This window comes from Carassius auratus, chromosome 29 (genome assembly GCF_003368295.1).
Source record: "Carassius auratus strain Wakin chromosome 29, ASM336829v1, whole genome shotgun sequence".
NCBI classification, from domain to species: domain Eukaryota; kingdom Metazoa; phylum Chordata; class Actinopteri; order Cypriniformes; family Cyprinidae; genus Carassius; species Carassius auratus.
Genome location: NC_039271.1, coordinates 1,237,918 through 1,255,880, shown reverse-complemented (window position 1 = coordinate 1,255,880; position 17,963 = coordinate 1,237,918). Strand labels below are relative to the sequence as shown.

General features: G+C 39.6%; 1 long non-coding RNA gene across 2 annotated transcripts in view; it reads right to left on the bottom strand.

Moving 5' to 3' along the window:
- The window catches only part of LOC113047812 (uncharacterized), a 45,835-nt gene that overhangs the window by 14,664 nt on the left and 13,208 nt on the right, over window positions 1-17,963 (bottom strand). For both annotated transcript variants that reach the window (XR_003276353.1, XR_003276352.1), the window contains exon 2: window positions 9,553-9,660. This is a non-coding gene — a long non-coding RNA (uncharacterized LOC113047812). The remainder of the gene's footprint in view (window positions 1-9,552; window positions 9,661-17,963) is intronic.

Sequence of the window (17,963 nt, the reverse complement as noted above, 5' to 3'; positions counted from 1 at the left end):
TAAAAGCTTCAATATGACCGAATGATGATTTACAGATTTTAAATGTAACACTCACTGTCACCAGACATCACCATCCAACAACGAGAGAGTATCCAATAAGTTTCTGTGAAGGAACCTTGCTGCTCTACTTTCCACAACAGAGTGATCCCAAGCAGCCTCTCCTGTTACTTTCACTCACTGCGTCTGTCTGTGTGAGTGCGTGCCTGTTTTGCACAGTCATATACGACACATCCAGTCAAGCGATTCCTGCCAAGTGAGTCCGCAGGCAAGCCAATCTCACTTTCTCTCTCTTTCTCCTCCCTCTCTCCTTCTGTAAATGCTTCATGTGTCATCTATCAGGCACTAATTCATTTGTAGTTACAGTACAGGGCCACTGGGGTGTGCTGTTTCACAAGGTCCCATAGAAAAAAAAGCGATTGGTTACGAAGGAGCGTTGTTTTGAGGTTGAGGACACGTTGCTTTGAGGGTAAGGACACGTTGATTTGAGGTTGCTGAGAGGAAAAGGGAGGGCCGATGGTAATAGATGAGCTCAATCAAAAACAACTTGTCATAGCAACAGATGTTTTGAAGATTTTTTTTTTTAAACACTTGTTGCTTGTAATCAACTGGAAAGCTTGAGGGAATTTTTTTGCCCAAACTAGTTGTAGAATAAACACCAATGCTTCAGTAAAAGTTGTAGTTCAGAATCAGAAGGTACTATTGCGATATCCAGTGCGCACTTTCAAATAATTGTGGCAATACAGGAATGCTCATAACCCTGAATTACACATCAAGCGCAACACTCATAACACGCAACCTAACCTAGATAAGTTTGTCCACACTAAAAGTGAAACGTATGATCACAGAAAATCAGAACATTTTTAATGTGTGATATACACTTATGTGGAGCAGAATTTTAAACCAATTACTTTTAAAGTGGGCGGGGCTACATAATTAGAACCCAATTGATCATAAAACATCCTGTTGCTTGGCTCCTTGCGTTTGTGACTAGCTGCAAACGCAAATTAAAACATGCTTAATCAGTTAACTAAAAATGAAAGGCACATGACTGAATGCAAACGTACCAGCAGAGCTAATTCTGAGAGTGAAAATAAAAGTTTAACAACAGTAAAGGGCAGGCAGTCCATCTCTCGGTTTCTTTCTGATTCTTTCGGTACTCAAGGGGAATTTCACAAGTGCAAGGGGAGGTTGCTATAATAACCCCCTTATTATAAAATTGTGCTATAATAACCCCTATAAATTCAACTCATTGAATACATAGGATATAAAAATTTGAAAAGATAAAGAAAAAAAGATGTTTGTGAAAGATGTTTTCTCTGTTTTGGAGGGATGCTTATTTTTAAATCATACCCTATTTATTGCATCAAACATTTTTATACTTAACTATAGTTAGGGGTGAATAATTTTATCAGTTTATTATTCATGCAACAATCCAGATTGCTGTTATAGGTTTTATTAATAACCATTGTTATACAGCTGATAACTTTGTCTAGTGCTCTTTTGAATGTTTATATCATGATTTGTGAAAATGTAACTACTATACTAAATGATTCGGCATAGACTTCTTCATGGCTAGTTTTTGTGTATTTCATTTAATTCTGTAACCTTGTGTTCTACAGATCTCTGCACTAGTGTTAAATGCTACCGTTTCTGACAATATTGATAACGTTTCTGACAGATTATGATATTTTTTTGCGTGTCCCTTGATGTGCGAAAATGTAAGCAATAACCTGTCAACAGGCTTTTTAGATTACTGTCGTGCCGGCACAGTGTTGCCAGATATTGCTCTTAAAAAATTTTTTTTTCAAATCTTTTTGCAAATAAGATACAATAAAAATATAGCTGACCCTAAAATGCAACTTCCTACTTAATTTACTTTCTAAAGTGTCAAATTAAGTGCAAAAGACAAGTCCAAAAAGGCTTATAATAGCTGAATCTGGCAACTCTGGCTGCGCCCACGCCATCACTCACAACTCTCTCAAGAAGACACGCTCACTCCGGCAATGTCTTGCAACGATCATTGTCATACCACAGACACTAAACATTCATATGAGGAGACACTCATATGAGGAGTTTAACAGCAATTTAGTCATTCAGAGAACAAATGAAGTTTCTGAACATGAAAAATTTACCGAGGTCCAGACCTCAGTGACCTCATAACTGGCTACGGGCATGAGTGCACATGCTCATTACCGCCATAGAATAGATCCAGTAACAGGAAAGTGGTCATTGTTGCAGGTGCCGATTCCACTCACAGCATAGGAATCCGGTGGCAGACCTCAAACAAGGGAAGACGGAGTCAACAGTGGCGCCGCACTTCGACGAGATCACAGGCCTGGACACTCGACTCATACTACTGTCATTTCCCTCAACTTGCAGGAAAGCGAGGGTGTGAAATACACTCCTCTACTCTTGCTCTGCTGACCCTTCACCCAGTCTTGCAACCCATCCTCCTTCACGAATGAGTGAATCACTTGATCCTTCACTTTCACTCACCCTAATTTGTCAGTCACTACCACAACCCTCTAGCAACTCTCTCTGTGGGAATCTGCCAAAATGGGCCACTTCCTCCTTGTCCTCCTGCTGCTTAGCCAACCCTCATCCTTTTACACGCTGTTATCCCAGACCCTCCAGCATCACAAAAAGACCTCCCACGGGAATCCACCATCAGTTTTACTGTAATTATCACTCCTATCTGGACATAAAAGGATATTTTCTCCTTATGCCCCATTTAGACTGAAAACAGCTATTGAGAATATGATTATAAATTAGGTTTTATATATAAAGTCATTCTATTTTGACAAGGAATCAATTGCTTTTACAAAGTAATGAAAGGGAAAGCATTTGTATATTAACTGCAGCAGTGCGATGTCGAGTTCACACGGAAATTACGGAATATATATAAAATCCATGGCCTCTTTAAAAATAAATAATTTTGGATGTCTTTGTTGTGGCAGATAGCTATCGATGTGAACGCTGCATCAATGTGCCGTTCCGCTGAAATAAATTCTGATTGGTTGAGAGGGTAACATGTTCTAGTTTCAAACAGCTTATCTTGACATCAGCAACCACAAACAGATCAGCAGTTTGTTTTGAGATCCGTCCGGCGCTCCTTTTAACACACTTTGCTCTTTTCAACATAAAACGAACAGTGAAACTTCTCTGTCGCCACCCAGCCATCAACTGCTGCTCATCAGAAGTCAAGGTGTGGTGTGGGATAGTGCCAGAATGCAATTATGACCAGGTTTCACAACGCGTACAATCACGCAAATGCTGGCCCACACATCCGCAAACATAGTACACATTCCTGATGTTCCCCAAACCAGGTAAACAAGCGAGCCATTGCACACACATGGCATTTACCATTTCTGTTGGCAGAGGAAGTGTGTGAATCATCTGTGCGGACAAACTATATAGTGACCCCTGAAAATATAGCCATGACACCTCGTTCACATAAGTTAAGTTTGCCAAGACTAGTATCACTACACTGCATAGCACTGTTCTGGCAACTGCCCAAACACACTCTTCTTATCCAACTAATCTTGACTAGACCTAGCATAACTTTGATACACACACATGAATCTCCACAACAACCTTTTTCACAAAGCAAAAACTCTCTCATCTGAAATTCAATATTTATATATGTATTTTAATGTGCTAAAGATTAAGAGCATCCATTATCCAGCAAATGACATAACTTTGTCAGATAACAGAACTTCTAGCTCTTCATTTGTTGAATAATTGAGGTTCTGAGATGTTTATTAAACTAGTAACCATAGAGATAAAGACATTACAATTAGTATGAGATGTGTTTCCGAGCCATACTTCCTAATATTTAGGCATCTGCAGCGCAGAAAAGACCAAACAATCTTCATTTACTAATGCAGGAGCAGTCAAATTTTATGAAGTCCTTTATGACGTTCACATTTTTAAATGTCATGAATCAAGACAATTCTGTTGACTCCGCTCCGGTCCTTCTTTAACAATCATGTGGAAATTGTTAGCTACTATTCACATCCATCGCACAAGCCATTTAATAGTGAAAAAATTGTAATAGCTATACTAGTCAGCAAGCAGCACTGCAATTGTTTTGTGCAAGAACATACAAACATGTAAATATAAGCCCCTATTTCAGGGTTACAAGAAAGCCGCCACTGTCTAAGGTGTGTAATTTTAATGCACCGCTGACGTTTATAAGCATCCAAGTTGTATAATCAGAGAGAATATTAAAACGTCAGTCATACTTTCACATGCAACAGCACACCTTACAAGGCCTCTAGCATCAATGTGTGAAATGAAGAATATCACACACCTTGCAGAGACATATTCATGCACTTGACATAACCTGAAGTGCTGTCGTCCTATTGGGTCAGGTCTTTCCATAGTGCTCGGACTCCCATAAAACTGATGAGTCACTCTCTCTTCCTTACAAGGCCTCTAGCATCCTGTGATTATAAGTACCTCTTCAGGATGACGTTCAGATCGGCATTGCCAGGTTGTAAACACAATCAAAGCTTCAAAAAAAGCACGAAAAATGGGACCTTTAAGAAGTGTTAACATAACAGTCGTCCCACCATGCACCATCACCTTTCAGTATGGCTTGCTTGGAAGTCACCACCGGGTCACTCAGTCAAGAAATTACTTTTTATGGAAGCTAAGTCAATACTAGACCAGAGGATATGACTAAATATGTATCAGGCTTCATCTCTGTAAATGTGAGACTCTGCGAGACTCATAATAATGTCACAATATTAATGAGTTAAATGCATTAGGTGAAATTTATTAGATCTATAGAGGGAAATTCCGTCTAGCCTTTTTTGGAGGAAATAGGAAATGAACCAGATTCTGAGTCAGATTCGATATTTACTATTATGTGTAAAGGTGCAGTTAGTCTGTGTGGGCTTATATATTATGTTTAATATATTAAAATAGCTTTCAGTCTAGCATTTTCATATAATGTGTATGTTTGCTTACCAAGACTAAGCATACTTTAATATTAATCATACTGCATACAAATATGCTGGTTTGGTGCTTAAACAGTTCTTATCAATGTTGTAAACAGTTGTGCTACTTAATATTTTAGCAAAAACAGTGATACATTTACCAGTATTTTTTGATGAACAGAAGTGAGTGCAAAGGAAAAGCATTTATTTGAAACTTTTTTTGTATTGACCAACCAGCATTCAGTCCAGATGAATCCATTTAATAACACTTTATATGAAGTCGCACTGGTATGAAAGCTGTATTAATACTGTTGAAAGCTGTGTCCCTACATGCCACTGTGGGCGGTAGATGAGTTGGTTTCTTGAAAGGAGTGCTACAGTACAAACCCCTATTCAGTGAGCTGAACACAGGACTTTCTCTTGAGGGGTGGTTCTGAAAGCTCAGAGGAATTCAAGAGAAGAACCATGCAACATCAATGCTGCAGAGCTTATATTCCTGATAAGTCCATAAAACCCAGCAAGGCCAAACCTACATTAAGCGGATACAGATATGCACCGTGACTTTGCTGACGGACAACCCACATGAGCGGTTAAATGAATGCTCCAGCCCGGGTCTGATGGTTGTAAAACAACATTTTTGGCGTACCGAGCAATTACCACACCAGCCACTAGAGAACGCCCATCCTGTTTCTCTGTGTGTGTACAAATGCAGACGAGGTGCCAGTTAGCACCAAATCAACCCATCTTCACCATCCCAGCATGTTTGCCAAAAGTAGCCTCTCCCCAGGGTGTGCTGCGTCCGCTGTGCCACTAATGACTCCTGGTATTAGCCTGGTCTTTGCAGTGCTCTTAATAGGCTCATTAAAAGACCTGTCACTGCTGAGTGCCCCCCACCCACCCCCCGCTCTGGGTAATGACACTGCAGCATTGGATTACACATGCACACCTCCATGTTTTCATCGTAAAGTGCTTTCTCATTCTAACTGGCATTTAGGGTCAGAAAGTGTCTGAACTTTCAGTTCTGGAGGGTGCAAATGGAAACAGGATTAAGATGTTGGGTTTGAAGCAGCCCGCAGGTCCTAAATCAATGGTTGTGACTGGGAACTCATCAGAATTTGTTGAAATCTGCAGAGCATTAAAAGAAATATCCACAAATGTAAAGATAATTCCATACCTGCATGACTGACTTTCTTCTATGGAACATAATATCATCAATGAGTCAATGCTCACCAAAACTATAGAGAATACCATCTTTTTTAGTAAATAATGACAGATTTTTAAGCGAGCTGTCCCTTTAAGTAACTGATTTTAGAATAGAGTGTTGACGCTACCATCTTGTGGTCAGTAAAAAAAACTACATGACTACTAGGTGTTTACATGTGCTAAAGAAAATATGACAGGTGCTTGTCTGTGCAAAACATTCCACCACCATGATGCTAGAGTGTCATAGGTCATTGCAGAGGTGTTGATACATGATTGCTAAGGTGTTGGGAGGGGATTTTAGCATATTGCTACATGCCCTACTATGTATCAATGATATTCTGGTCCCTACAGCTCAGGTTCCTATGCTATCTTTCAGACTGTTTTGTCATTCACAAAGCAGAAAAATCAAAATTATAAATGTACTAGCACAACTCCTAATCAAGTCATATGATTTGAAGTAGTATTATTCACTTGTAGCACAAAAACTTATGCATGAGTCACACACTCATAACACATTTAAGATTAGGTGTTTTTTTGTTGAAATAACTAACCCTGAGCAATAGTACTATGAATAAGTCTGACCACGCTCGGTTTCAGCTGTCAGTTTGGAGCTGCCCATGATGACTGATGCTGTAGCTCAAGGAAAACCATGCTGGTTTTCTAGCATGACAGTCCACGGCCTGGTAATCTCTGTCATAGAGTAAAAAAAGAGTAAGTCACAGAATAATAGAGTGAGACAGGAAATTGATTTAGCTTTTGTTTAAACAGAGAAATAGTTTTGGTAACTTCTTCGGGGGATCTCTGTGGCATTTTCTGGACACACGTGATTCTTGTTTATCATGGCAGTGCCTCTTGGCAAAACCAGAGCTGAACATTGTGTTCTTGAGTGTCTTTTTACAACAACCATAAGCCGGCCAAAGAATGTTCTTTTTCCGGAGTCACCTTCGCCCCTGCCTCAACAGGACTCCAGGTTTCTCTGCTTCTTCTCACTTTGTTGTCTCTTATCTTTGTGGTTTTTCCCTGTTTCTCTCTTATTTTCTATTTCTTTCCCATATATACAAGCTCTTAAAGTGACGGTTCACCCAAAAATGAAGCTTCTGTAATCATTTTTTCAGATTTACTATAATGATTTAAAAAGTAACAGTACTATACTGTATGATTAATGGTTTCACTCTTGTCCATAGCACGACTTACGTTAACTCAATCTTCATTTCCATATTCACAAGCCATATTACCTCTCCACTTGAGTTTCTCTTTACCTTGTTCCCATTTATATATTTCTGAATAATTTCCCCATGCCTCTTCTTTATAACTGCTTTGAAGGAGTTTTCATTCATCTTTAAAAACTCAAAATCTTCTAGTCAAATTATAAAAACACTTTTTGATTATACGTGTCATAAAGTTTGATCTGGCTTTGAGTATGAGACGTTTTCAGATGTTTTCAAAAGCATTACATTTCACACAACTCAGTCCCCCGGAAACCCCAGACAGCACATTGCTTTCCTACGAAGCAGTAAAATCCCCACATGAGGTCTGGCAATCCGCCAGGGACGCGCCATCCAATCAAATAACACTTTGTTTGAGGGACACGTCCTTCAGCCAATCATGTCGCTCCGTCATCCTGGAGCGGACTTATTGTTCCAGATTCATTTCAGTATTCGTCACAGCGCTTCCTCTGCCTTTCTGACTTTGCGTGATATCCTAACCACACAAACACACAGAGTGGTGAACTGACTGACTTCAATACAATCTTTTGTAGTGCTCTTTTATAACTGAGAGACTTATGATTAATCTGAATATCAACTAAGTCTCAGATATTTCTTCTGATACAGAAAAACTGAGTTACAAAACAAACAAAATGGCATAAGGCATCATATTTGAAATCATATGAAATTTTCAGTGCTCTTTAGGAGAAACAACTGAGATATTAAAGACATATCATAAATATGTATATTTATATTACGTCCAAGCTGTTGGAATCATTATTTTGTTCCATTGCTTTCATTAATTTCAACAATTCCTTTGTTGCCTTGGCAGTGTGTGTTTCGGGTCATTGTCATGCTGGATGACCCATCTTCAGTGTTCTGGCTGAGGGAACGAAGTTCTCGTCTAAAATTTTACAGTACATGGCTCGTCCACTTGCACCTCAATGCCGTGAAGCATTGGCAATACCCTTAGCATAAAAATATACCCAAAGCATAATGTTTCCACCTCCGTGTTTGAATGTAGGGATGGTGTTCTTGGGGTCATAGTCAGAATTTCTCTCGAGTTAATGCTCAATTTTGGTCTCATCTGGCCACAGCTCTTTCTAACAAGCCGTCTCTGAATCATTTAGATGTTTTTTGGCATACACTAAATGGACCTGTTCCTGTGCCTTGAGCAGGGGGACCTCGCGGGCGCTGCAGGATTTCAGTCCATTGCGGCGTAGTATGTAACCAATGTTTCGCTTGGTAACTGTGGTCCCAACTGCCTTAAGGTGATTAACAAACTCCTCCCATGTAGTTCGGTGCTAATCCCTCACCTTTCACATGATCATCCTTACCCCATGAGGCAAGATCTTGCCCAGAGCTAGAAGGTTGTTTTGTATTTCTTCCATTTCCGAATAATTGCACCACCAGTTGTGTCCTCCTCACCAAGCTTCTTGCTGATGGTCTTGTAGCCCATTCAAGCCTTGTGCAGATCTACAGTCTTGTCTCTGACATCCTTTGACGGCTCTTTGGTCTTGCTCATGGTGGTGGGTGAGGTTGGAATGAAAGATACATATTGTGTAGACCGGTGTCATTTACACCTAATGAGCTGACAGTAAATGGGCACATAACCAATCTGTTGGAGCCAGAATTCTTGCTGGTTGGTAGGGGATCAGATACTTATTTTACTCACTGAAATGCAAATTAAATTTCTAATTTTATATAATGTGTTTTTTCTGGATTTTTTGGTTGATATTTTGTCTCTATCCGTTAAAATAAATCTACCATAAAAATGACAGACCCTTCATTTCTTTGAAAGTGGGCAAACTTAAAAAATAAGCAGGGGATCCAATAAATATTTTCCCCACTGTATAACATAACTAGGAATACAATGAGCATGTTGTCTTTCCCAAACTCTGAGTAATTCTGTCCGAGTACAATTTAATCCTATTTTACAGCAATCGAAAATATTGCCATAGCTAGACATCTGTCACAAGCCTCAAAGAGGTTTTTCGTTAAAATCACTTCAGCAGTTTGCATATGCAAACCTATTTAAACTCAACAACCCACATATGTATGTGTTAAAGGAGAAATTCTCTAAAGGAAGTCAGGAGCGTCAGTCCATGTGAGTATAAGACATGTAAACACTGCCAGTCAACAGTTGGATGAAAAGCACACAGGACAGATCAAAACAATGTGTGCGGACAATGTGAACTCACCGCCATCTCTCTCTCCTCTTTGTCAGTCTTCCTCTCTCTCTCTCTCTCTCTCTCTCTCTCTCTCTCTCTCTGCCTCTCAATCCGTCCAGTCACGTTGACAATCAGGTGCTATAAAGAGAGAAAAAAAGAGAACAGACAAGTGTTCATTGTCGTTTCCCCTCTTCAAATGAGCGATCACATCACTCTCTCTCTCTCTTGTCTTCCCATTCTCTGTTTCAGTTGCGCTGCATTCATTTCTCCCGGTAATTAAACTGACGCACATTACCGCACATACAGCTGCGCAATCTTTCTTGTGGAGTTCTCCAAAGTCCAGTGTCTTATGTAGTGCTCCTTTGAATAACTATTTTTATGACCTGTTGCCCAATGATTCACGCTGGTTGCACAACCAGGCAAAGTGCACAGCATTACACATCTGGATATGTATACACGTTCACTCAAATACACAACGGTGAGTGTGACAATGGGTCAGCAAACTCCCACACAAGGGAGAGATGGAGCAGGTAGAAAACAGCTCAGGCTGAAGTTTATTTTGCCAATTTATGGCAGGAGCGATCTACTCGATCTAGTCTATATGTTGAGACTTGTATGTGTGCGTGCCATGAAAGAATCGGATGTGATGGTATTTGAGTTTAGGGAGTAATTTGATTCTCATATTGGCCAATTTGAGTTGGGCTGATGCAATTCAGTGTCATGTTTAAACACAACAACAACAGTCGTGAGAGAGAAAACAAGTTTTGAGAAGGGTAGGAGGTTGAATTGTGCTCTGAGAAAAGTTTTAGGAAGTATTGATGCCTAGATTCAGCTGTAGCCTATTATCTTTACAATGAAAGTAACAGCGTCACAGTTAAAATAATAATAGACACTTCTCCAAAGTGTTAAATAATTGAACTGGGTTCAATACATGTTTAGCTCTATTAACAGCATCACACAGAAAATTGACAACTGCCTCATTTCAAAAAAAAAAAAAAAAAGGGTTAACAGTAATGGACTTACAACGAACATCAATAAAGCAAGGATTAATGTTCGTGTTTTGAAAGTTTAGCCCTTGACTTAAACATTATACATGTTAACTTGAGACTAGGGTCACACAATTGTTTAGTAACCAATATTCCTGTCACAACCTTGTGTTTTTTTTTTCTTAATTTGGTGCTATTATGCACAGCAGAGTAAACAACATATGGGTTTACTGTATTTTTGTTATGACAACTCCCGGAGGGATTTGCATGTTAATATAGATGACAATGTTAATGTATTTGGTCTTGGCAGAATAAATCTGATATGCTGCTGCTGGGGCAGAGCAAGTACAGACACTTGATACTAGCAATACATCCACAACATGCTGCTGTGAGCATGTAAGAATATTGCTGCTGCAAATATAACACATGAAATAACCCCCACAAAGCAGGAGACATAGAAGGAAAAATACCAGCCACAACAAGAACAAAACACTCCCCAACAAGCAGCTCTATCAACAAGACATATGTATTTGTAAGAGCCATGTGAACCGCACGTATTACTATCTACGTGTGTCTGGGCTACCATGCCGACAGGCTTAATTCTAGTAGCCTATTACCATGTGAGCCTTGGCTACCACGCCGACTGGCTTAACAATAGTAGGCTATGACTATGTGTGCCTGGGCTACCACGCAGACTGGCTTAGCTCTAATTAAACATGCACTATGTGTAATGTTTAATTAACAAAATGGATATATGTTGCAATCCGACAGATATGACCCCAGCACCCACCTGAGCAAATATCATAACCCTGTGCATGCTCGCTGATGGCGGAACAATTGTGATGATATGAAAACATACTTGTGCAGGAGTTTTGCGATCTCTCCATAGCGATAATCTGCTTAAGTTATATGGAAGTGTCATACACCCAATGTGTGTCGTTCTCACAAGCCAGAATACATTGCTTTGTCTAGAAACAGACGATCTTTGCGCCGCATGAAGTCGAACGAGCCTATTCATATGACTGTAATAAACGTGGGCTTCTGACACTGCGTCCAGCTGAAATCAACCACACACTTATCACAATGAAAACATTGACCTTTGAAATAACGAACGTGAACACTGGAAATAACTGAAGATGTATATGGCGAACCACCTTTGAAATGCATACACAAGAATGCTTATTTCATTTAACCTGTTTCATGTCCGTTACTATTGGCGTGTCCTCAGAGCAATTACATATGCTCTAAACTGCATTTTGATCTAGCTGTATAAGCAAAGATCAGCTGTATCAGACTGCACCATAAGAGTTTCATGACAGAATGCTGTATGTGTGTGACATGTAGATGGCTATTTTGAGGAGATAGCGGATTACCATTAATTTGCCTGATTGCATTTACTATATGCGAATACACTGCATTCTCACTCTCGCTCGAATCCAAGGTAAATCTACAACCCCATCATCACTTATGTGTTTTATTTAAGAAAATAATCAGCTAAAAATGCATGCGCAGGTTACTTTACTTCCTGAAGTATACACCCGTGTCAGTGTTGCATTCATATTCACACAAACCGAGCCGCAATTAGAGTGCAAACGAACTGAGACCACCTTATTGAGGTTGTCTCGGGTTCGATACCCCCGTGCGCACCTGTGTTTTCATGGCACCCTCAGACGTGATGGACTATGGAAGGACCAATTACACCACGTCTTTCTGAAGGACAGACCAATCACAGCTTGTGACAAGGAGCCCGCCCACTCCCTTTATATACGGTCTCCAAAACGGCATTCCTGTTCTCTTCCCTCTTCAGTTACTTTCAGTTCGTAGACGTACCATTAACCTTTTGAGTGGTACGGTCCCATATATGGGATTTTTATTTCCGTGCCCCTGGGAGTATGGTGCCACATATGGGATTTAGAACATTCGGTTACATCACATTACTGCAAAATTCAAACTGCGTCTTCAATCATAGAAGACGCTAAATCACACTGTATCGCATACCTTGTCAGTCTCGTGCACTCGCTTAGCCTTTTGTTGTGACAAACCTTAAAGTGTGTTCAGCTCATTAAGAGAATAGGGACAACCCATTTAGACCATGCGCCCGGGTGCACTAACCACTAACTAAAATCCATTTTGTAGTTGATTATCCAACCACAGGACCACTGATCATGTACTGGTTACTCCACTGCACACCCTGGATAACTATCTCCTCACTCTTAACCTCAAAATGGTTCCTGACACAACACATACCCCTCCACATGTCATCTTTTGATGTAACCTACACTCACTCGCCCTCCTGGCTATCTGTGTGGTTTCATCTTCACTGCCTCCCCCTAATCAGTTATTATCTATTGATGCTAACAGTGCTGCTGATACTTTCTGTAGAAAAAGGTGGCTATCGTTATCGATTAAAATACGATTAATCGTGCAGCCCTACTCGTTCACATCCTTCTCTTCACTCTCTGAAAACCTACTGTTAACCCATCTCTTTAAGAGAACTACAGACTACTACTAGTTTTCTCTTCTTCCTTTCATTGCAAATACACTTTAACAAACTGTTCAACCAAGTCTCTGGCCTTCTCACACAGAGCAACCTCCTCAACAGCAACCAGTCTGGTTTCAGAAATGGACATTCAGCCGGGACTGCCTTGCTCTCATTTGTTGAAGCCCCAAGACCGGCAAGAGCAGATTCCAAATCTTCAATACATATTTTGCTGGATCTGTCCACTGCTTTTTGACATGGTTAACCACCAGATACTCCTGTCAACCATATTGGCAATGGGCATCTCAGGAACTACACTCCCAGTGGTTTGATTCTTACCTCTCAGATAGGTCCTTCAAGGTTTCAAGGTGCCTCAGGGCTCAGTTCTTGGACCACTTCTCTTCTCTGTCTACTTGGCATCACTAGGTTCTGTCATTCAGAAACATGGCTTTTCATATCACTGCTATGCTGATGACACTCAACTCTACGTACCTCTCATTTCATCCTGATGATCCGACGATAGCCGCTTGCATCTCAGCTTGTCTAACAGACATTTCTTGCTGGATGAAGGACCATCACCTTCAACTCAACCTTGCCAAGACAGAACTTTGTGGTTTCTCTATCCAGTTAGGCACATCCACCATAACTCCTTCAAAAACAGCCAGAAACCTAGGAGTTATGATTGATGATCAGCTGACTTTCTCAGACCACATTGTTAAAACTGCCCTTTCCTGCAAATTTGCTTTATTCAGCATCAAGAAGATCAGGCCCTTTCTTTCTGAACATGCTGCACAACTCCTTGTTCAAGCTATTGTTCTGTCCAGGCTGGACTACTGCAGTGTTCTCTTGGCAGGACAGACAGTCTTATCAAATCTTTACAATTAATCCAGAATGTGGCAGCAGGATTAATTTTAATGAGCCAAACTTTAACTTTGTACTTTAACTAAAAGTGCTTTAATTATCTGAAAGTTTACAAACAATCATAGTAATCGTTTTTTCCTCATCAATATTGCCGTTTGATTATCACTGATTTCGACATGGGGTTTATTTATTTTTGTATTTTTTTGGGGGGGTTATCATCTTTTGAAAATCTTCTGTACCAATATAAATGATGTTCTACTGTCACCAATTGAATACATCCTTGCTGAATCAAAAAATAAATAAATCTTGTTGACTCCAAACTTTTGAACCGTAGTGCTTGTGAATGTATATTTTATTTTATTAATATCAATTACCTTTACTCATCTTTAGATATCTCTCTCCCACTGTCTTTCTCTTGACACTACTCTGTAGCAGATCGAAAGTTCAAATAAACCGATTTTGGACATCCCCTGAGCATTTAATTTCCAGAGCCTGCACTGCAAACTTTACACTCATTAATCAACACTAAACCAGCTAAACTTGATTCTAGATATGAATAGGTGACATTTCTATTCACAGCCATACTCTGCTAGGTCAATCAAGGTCTGTTTTGTCTATGTATTTGCACATCTTGCCTATTCCTTTGTACATTAACCTTTTCTCTTTTTTCTCAATCAAAACTACAAGCTACTATGTTGTTTAGGGTGGTTGCCAGGGTGTTGCTATGTGGTATGTGTGTATACATATATATATTACAGTCTAGTATGCATTAATAAATCCAGACTTTTTCTGGTCAGCAGTTTTTGCCATTTGAAACAAGGTTTTTTGTTTTATTTTTATGCAAGCATAAAACCGGTGCGAAGCCACAATGAAGCGACAGTTGATATCTTGGTTTGGATTTGATGACTGGACAAGTTTCTGATTGAGTTTCTCCACAACTGCCTAAAAGAAAGGGTTAACAGTTAACGGCAGGATGCATATATTCAATTCTATAAGTTTGCTTGAAATGAAAGCAGTTTGTCTCTAAAATCATATGACCTTTTATGGTGCATTATATATCTGACACACATACTGTATACATGCACCAATGCTGATCAGTGGCCCCTGATTAATGCATTATACAGAAAATTCTTTACTCATTCACTTAATCTCTTTGATTTCCCATTTGCTTATCTGAGATATCTGATGGAGAAAAACACTTAAACAGAGGAAGAACCTTTTTAAATCATGCAAACAAGAGCAAAGACCTCCTCCATCAAACACCAAATACAATTTCTACTTTTAAAATAGAAATGGCCCCCAAACTGAAAAACTGCAGTGCTTCATAAGTGTGTCCTTTCCGACATAATATCTACAACACAAAAGTAATGAGCTCTGCTGTACAGTGTTTAGAGGATAGTTAATGATTTGTAATTTAATCTAGCTGTAGGAAATCCCAAAGCCAGTTAATTAAACCATCAAGCCATTTTTATTCCAAGAAAGACTCTTAGGTCAACAGAATAACATAAAGAGATGGAGAGAATTAAAAAGTAGCAGATGGATAGGGAATAACTGTCCTGCATATAGACAGTGGAAAATGGGCGTTGACCGGCTGTGAGTCACGCACAGTCACTTTCATCATCCACTGTCACGACTCTTTTCATGCGTAGCTAATGTACAGCATCCTCTGAAGGTTTCTAGAAAAAGAGAGACTCATCGCTGCGTCTTAAGAGGCCGGAGGACATTGTGATGGACAAACAGCTGAACAAATTATCTACTGCGAAACCAGCTAACAGATGACATTACTGATATTTGCGAATTGTACACAAAACGAGCCACGTTCTAATCTACGTGGGAAGGTCAGAAGTGCTCATCTGTGATCTATGCTTCAGTGTATTTCATTACATTATATTAGTAGTAACTTTAACTATAGTTAACCAGCATCACTTTAAATGAACTACTTTAGACTATAATTATAGCTTCATACAGTGTTGTACTCTGAGCTGTTCTGGTCCTTAGATTCAGAAATAATGTGTTCCTATGGCAATGGTAATAATGCCACATATACCATATTTACAATTGCTAAGTAGTTCCAAGAACATACAATACAGGACATTTATTTAAAAAAATGACTCGTGCATGCTTCCCAGACACTGACCTCCATGGGTTGCTATGGAGATGCTACACTATGGAGATGGCCTCGTTCACACTGACTCAAATGACCCCCAGTGCTCCCGATCAGCCAATCAGAGGTGACTTGTTAAATCACTCAGTTTCAGCCAATCACACAGAACCCCAGTTCTTGAGGCAAAGCCAACATCCACTGATTCAACCTATTGTGGAGCCACACGAATACGATCTTTTAAGCAAATAAAGTCAAAGTGACATCAATTTTGGGAAATCACAAAACGCCATTCAAATTCTAGTTAATGCTTGACTGAGGATACTTTCTGTCAGTCTGATGAAATATAAAACAGGGCCGAGTAACTTGTAATAGTCACCATGACTAAGGACTTTCAAAATGACATAGATTTTATTTAATTGTTCAAAGGGACCTAGTGAAATGAACAAGTCTTTGAAAAGAAGTAGGAAATGTGAGTGTTTCTGACAGCAACAGTTTCAGAATGATAATTAGAACCTTTTTTCGTGACGGAAAACAAATTTTCGGGCCCCCCTTCCTTATTACAATAATAGGCTTAATAATACCACCCAAGCAAACTAAAATATTTCTTAATCAGTGGAAAGGTTACAGTTTTCTCTATAGCAATAAGCGCTTGCGTTCAGTAAATAAAATTCAAATGTTTTGACAACTCATTCCATTTAATAGGCGTAGCGTACCACTTCGGGAGTTATTTCTCTAATAATTTTAACAGCCAGGAGTCTTAACCACACATCAAGACATTGTTCAGAGACATTGTTTCAAGACATTTGACATTTTTCCACGCTAAAATTTCAAAACGTCTTTTTAGAGCTAATAACAGAGGCTCGAGCCATTGATATGCAGGCTAATGCAGTTATTAATGCAGTTCTGTCAGGATCACTATCGTCAAAGTTAACTTACAATTAGCTTACATTTTAGGTTGGGGGTATGGTTCTGTTCTAGGCAACACTCCCTGCCCATCCAAGCACCCTAGCATGGATAGGAACAGGGAGAGTATATATACCCACCCTAGGGTAAACTAACAGAAACAAAACATTAATGATTAATGTAGCAGATATTGTAAATGTTCTTAGTGATTATTTTATACATCAACATAATTCAGTAGTCTGACTCAAGAAGAAATATCCAATGCCAAGACGAGAGGAGGAGTTGGGGATGGAGGTGGGTGATTAGCTCCTGAGCAAAGTGAGAGCTACTGAATAATGACTAACAGGAACTTATAGATGGAATTATGATCAGCATCGTATTCCTGTGTGAAGTGAATACCTGTGTCTGTGTGTCTCACAGCGTCTACTAAAAATCACGATGAAAATCATTCGGATAAATTCAAAATGGGAGAAAACTGATGCTTGATGATAAGTGATTACAAAAAAACGGGACAAATATGCTAACACAAATGTATAGTCCATCACTCAGCAACATCTACAATGGATTTTTCCCCTCCTCGTTACACTAATCGGACATCTGCCATTAAACTCGCTGTGAGAAATACTGCAAGCAGAGGGATAGAAAAACGTTGAAACAGTTTCGGTTCTGTTACCACTATAGTCTCGGACTGTTGGCTAAATGTCTGATGCATATGGGACATAATAGTGGAAACACTTCAGGAGTTTCGAAGTCGTCATCAGATTGGTTGAATTCTACAGGATTTCTGGTAGACTTGTGTGTTGCATTCTTTAACGTTCTCTCTGGAAACAAAGATGCCGTGACAACAAACCCCCGCACGAAAGAAGAAAGCTGTAGTGTTTACAACTATGACAACAAGTGCTTTTCAGTATCAACTAAACACTACCGTTCCAAAAGAATGTGAAAGTTCATGCCACAGAATCTTTAAAATATGTCAGAGAGTTTTACACACCGGTCTGTTATTGTGGCGACATTTTCATGCCCTGAAACGTGACGGTGAACGAAAAGAACTGTGATTGGTTGTTGGTCAAACAGCCTTGTGGGGGTGCCTTAGCCAATGAAAGGTGCC